The following is a 5761-nucleotide window of genomic DNA, read 5'->3' on the forward strand; positions in this document are numbered from 1 at the left end:
ATTGTTAGAAATAAATAACATAAAAATACACATTTAAAATCTATAGATCTAAAACTTACATTTTTTAAAGGAGAAGATGAAAATCATGAATCATAATATCTAAAATGACAAGATAACATTGTGAGAAAGATTTGAGAAAATTTTAGAGAGAAAGAAGAGAAATGAGAAAGTTTTTGAAAGAATTGAGAGAATTTTAGGGAGAAGGAAGAGAGTTTTAGAGAGAAGGGAGAGATTTTTAAAAACTTGTGCAGCCACTTTAGAGAGAGACTGTATTAATTTTGTTTATATAGGGAGACAAAAATGTAACTATGTTAAAATTTACGATGATGCAGACTTCTTTTGAAGTTTAATAAAATTAAAAATTTGGAGTAGATTTTACTATAACATAGTAGACCTTTTTAGAAGTCTACTATAATAATTTCATTATTGTTGCTTATTCTTTATTATTTTAATAATTTTAATATATGATTTAGTAAATTTATTTCTTTATTTTCTAATAGTTATAGTTTATGATTTCATTTTTTTTATTTTTAAGGAACTTAACTTAGTTTAAAAATAATGATTTTTTGTAAAAACAAATTGAAAAATATAGACTAAAAAAAGTCTTCAAATAAATAGACTTTATTGTAGGTCTACGATACCCTAAACCACAAATTTGAAACCCTAAATGTTTTGCCTGATAATCAAAAAGTCTCAATTATACAAAATATAAACTACTAAACATTAATATGCAGATTTAAATTAATAAAAAAAAATCAAAACAAAATCTAAAATCTAACCCTATGAAATCAACTACTAAAAGACATATCATGCTAGAACCTTTTGTTTCTAAACTATGAACATAGTCTAACACATGATAACCAAATTAGTATATATTTCAATTATATGAAATTTTAATTTATTTACTTCATATTATCCATTATATTGATGATTAGTTAAAATATCACAATAATTATTTTTATACATTTTCAAAATTAAATTATTAGATCAAATTAGAGTGTATACTCCAAAATAAGTCTATAAGGTAGACTTCGTAGGAAGCCTATATATATGTAGACTTCTTTTATTACGTGTAGACTTTCGAAGGATAAAAACGTAAAATATATTTCTGTTTTTTGTTTGGTCATAAGGGTTAAATAGTACTTTCACTATCCCTTTAGGTTGACTTTGCATTTGACTGAAAATGGGGTACACTTTTAGGTTTGACTTGAATATTTAGGTTGTTTTTAGCAAATGTCCCAAGAATTATTTTGGATAGTGGAGAAGGTCATGTCCACGTTCCGGGTCACGTCTTTTTTTTTTTTTTTGAAAAAATTGGAAAAATGAAACACTTTGAACTTTTAATTGTGACAATAGGATTTCTGATATTTTGGACAATTCAGGACAATTTTTACCCTTTTTAAGGGTAAAATAGTAAACTGAATTTTAAAAATGTTAAAAAATATGAAAACTATTGGAAACATAAGTATGACAATATATATGTTTAAAAGTTTTTTTTTTTAAATGAAATCATATTTTATTTTATCTTCTAGCTACAGTTAGAATACTTATTCTGGTCATCTACTTAGTCTATAAATCAAATATTAAGTTTTATACATAGATATATCTTGGATATACAACGTAAACTAACCTTTCTTATATATTCTAACCCAGCTATATTTCGAAACGTTATAATCAAGAAAGATGTCTTCAGTATACCTACAGCTTGGTAACGATATATAGCCACAACTCAATAATATACCTTATCTAGATTATGTGCCATAACATGTTCTTTCTTTTACCTTATGTGACGCCTAAAAGAATAATATGTTTCTCACCTACTCTACTGTATTCTGCGTAAGGTAATATACATATTCTAGGCAAATCCGAAAAATATGGAAACTTCCATATTCGGTTAAAAATGTACTTTCCTAATGCTACACGAAATCTAATCTAAATCTCGCAGAGTATATTCTTTCCTAAGTCAAAAAATCATCAAAATTGTTCTTTTTTCCACTCGAACCCGAGTTATTCAAGAGAAAATTATACACACAAACTACTATACCATATATGATTCATGCTACTTTGATACGTATACTAGCTTATATACTAGAAAGTATAATAAAAAATTTAAAACTAATACTGGATTGCTCCACGATTAATTTCTGAGTTTTGTATATATTGTATTTTCATATAATAGAGTCAAAAGTGAATGTTTAAAGTTTAAGGCGAAATCATAAAGTTATTTCCGTAAATTTAAAAGTACTGGGGCGAACATTAAAGATATTTCCCTGAACCAAGAGTTTTGGGGCGAAATCGAGGACTAACTTTCAAAAATAAAATTTCTGAGGAAAAAATAAGAAAGGAACTAATCTCAGGTGCCAAGTGTGCAATATATTAAAATTTAGCCATGTCTGTTTCATGGTTTGGAATGTTCGATGTGGAAGACAAATGCTCGATCAATCTGGCTCGGTCCAAACGACGAACTGAACATCCGAGAGAACCAATCGAGCGATGCGTGAAGGTGTGGCCTGCTCGATTCAATGCTCTCAGGCTGTGACTGCTTGAACGAAGAAGACGAGCCCGTGCAGCGGCGGAGATGACACGGTAGTGGTGATTCCGGTGAGAGAAGTTGATGGCGACCAAAAGCACGGTGAAGCGATGGTGGCTGCACCGACGGAGCTCGAGTCGATACACAGTTGGGACCTTGTAACCAGTGTAAATATTGGTAGCTCGAACCCAGAATTGAAAGGATCGTGGCCATGGACGAAAGCTGTTGGAGATCTTCTCCTGAATCTCTTTGAAATTGAATCCTTGCATTTTTGTTTTAGCAAAGAGATAGATTGTGTTTATCTAAAATTTAGGAGTTTAGAATGAACCGATGGATTGTGTTTAGCGAACCGATAAATCTTTTTTTTTTTTACTTTATAAATTGTATTAAGAAAATAAATTAGAATATTATATATTTTAGCATTTAATTTAAGGGTATAATTGTATTTTCAGAAATTAAAGTTCTAAAGGGACAAAAAATTTAGAAAAAGTATTAGAGTGACAAACTCAAGTTGAAAATGTTTTTTTTTTCCAATTTTTCCTTTTTTTTGGATGTAGATTTTCTACACAAAACTAATAGTGTTATTTTGGATAGTGGGAAGATCACGTCCACGTCACGTCTTTTTCTGGGTTTAAGCATTTTCTTTAGGGGAATTGCACTGTATAATAATTAAACAAATTATATTAATTAAATAAATTATATTTTATTATCTAAGTTAAAAAAATCTGACCACAATATTCAATATATATTTTATCATATATACCAAAATGCCATTAAAAAAAAACCTGTTAACTGTTTTTTTTCTTTCAAATCTATATTTTTTTAATCACCACCATCTATACAATCGGCACTACTATCACGATCAATTGTTTCATCATCACCACCGTATTCTTTTTTGCTGCAGTCATTATATACACTTATCTTCGTTCTCTACTGCGGTTACATGTATCATTTCCACCGCTGTCATTATATACACTTATCTTCTACCGCGTGAGTGACTCAAAACTGATCGAAAAAGATGAGTAGGTTTTATTTACTATGTTATATTCTATAATATGCATATATAATAGATATATGTATTATGTTTGTTCTATTTATATTATGTAACACAATATATTTTGTTACTATAATATTTTATCGTGTTTTATTTCATTTGATGATTACTAAAAAATATATATATATATTTTTTGAAATATAAATTGTAATTTTCTTAAGTTCTAACCATCTTTACATATTCGGGTTCGGATATGTTTTATTAACGTTTTTATACCAACAAATTTAAATTTTGAATCTCGGAAACTGCGACTTGTTATTACATATGCAGATTAGTAATGAGAAACTTACAAAAGAATTAATATGTGCAAAATAGAACTATTTGGTATGAATTTTTATATAGTGGTTGGTAGAATTATTGTTGTAATAATTTTTAATCGAATAGTGATAGATCAAGGGCATCTCCAACCACAACACCAAATTTGGTGTTGAAATTACACCAAATTTGGTGTTTTGGTGTCAAAGTTTATATTCCATCTCCAACCAATACACCAAATTCTACACCAAAACAATATTTTTATTATTTAATATTACAAACTTTTTAATTTTGATAATTTAGTTCATTAAGTATTGAGAGAATTTTATGTTTACCACTTTCAAGGTACCACTTTTCATCTTTACCACCACTTAAAGGACATTTTCAAAAATATTTTGTTCATTAAGTGGCAAAAGACTCTTATGCCCTTGTTATCTATATATATATAATAAATCATTATTTAAATAAATAAATAAATAAAATAAAATACTTTTTCAAATTCAAACTTTTTTTATAAATTTTTTTTTTGAAATTTTTTTTTATTTTTTTCAAAATTTCTTTTTGAAAATTGAAAATTATGTTTGAAACTATTTTTCATTTTTTTTTTATATTTTTAAGTATTTATTTATATATTTATTAGAATATTAAATTTCACATTCCAAAAACCCTACCACACCCCTCAACTCTAAACTCTAAGTCTAGATTAGTTAACCCTAGGGGTATAAGTGTCTGTTACCATTCATTAAAAGTGATGGTAAAAGTGATTAGTGTAAACATAAAAAGTGATACTATGAATGTGGTATTTTTAACAATTTTTCTTAAGTATTTATGATTAATTATATTGATCACATATAAGTTTATATTTATTTATTAAAATTCAGTAATTTTATCCTTTTGTTTATTTATATATGTTATTTTTATTTTAATTAATTTGTATACTTTATTTATTTTATTTAAAATTAGTAAAAATTAAAGTTTTATACATTTAAAATGAAAAGCATTTTTATTTTGTTACAATTTAATGTAACTGATAACTCATTTAATTATATTATTAATTAAAAATATAAATACAATATTATTTTAATTTTTTAGCCGTATGAAAATAAAATAAAAATGCAATATATATGATATATTCATTTTAACTATAAGTTAAAACTAATTAATAAAACTAATCGATCTATAACTAAATATAAAGTAATAAAATATATTATTTAAATATTTGGTGTGATGAAGGTGTAACACTATTCACTCTAGACCAAATTTGGTGGCATAAGGTAATTTTTAGTGTCCCATTAGAGATGAAATTACACCAAATTTGGTGTTTTAGTGTCCCATTGGAGTTGGTCTAACAAAAACAACATTTAACACTTAACTGTACATTAAATAATTTCTTTGAATAGTCACATCCAAATATTCTAAATATGTGATTACAGTAGAACCTCTACAAATTAATAGTGTTGGGACTTTGAAATTTTATTAATTTATAGAGATATTAATTTACAAAAGTTTTCTTATTTAGATTTTTTTTTTTTAAAATATATTTATTTTAAGATAAGAAAAATATTTGATTTTAGTGTATAGACATTAATTGCTATTTTTTGAAATTTGACGTTTATATTAATTTATTATATTATTTGGTGTATATAATATATATTGCATAGAACTTAAATGTGGTTTTAGATATAATATTACTAAATCTCATCAAAAATATATTAAGTATTAAAAATATATAACGATAACTCCATTGTGAATATAAAATAAACAATATAATAATAGGTTCTTACTTATATAAAAAAAATATATATATATAAATTATTAATTTATAATTTTAATGGGACCATATATTTACATAGAATTTTCTAAAAAAATATTATCTTATTATTTTATCGATTTGTGTCAAATTTTGAACCGGTCCAAGTTGA

Source organism: Brassica oleracea, chromosome C4 (assembly GCF_000695525.1).
Source record: "Brassica oleracea var. oleracea cultivar TO1000 chromosome C4, BOL, whole genome shotgun sequence".
Lineage (NCBI taxonomy): Eukaryota > Viridiplantae > Streptophyta > Magnoliopsida > Brassicales > Brassicaceae > Brassica > Brassica oleracea.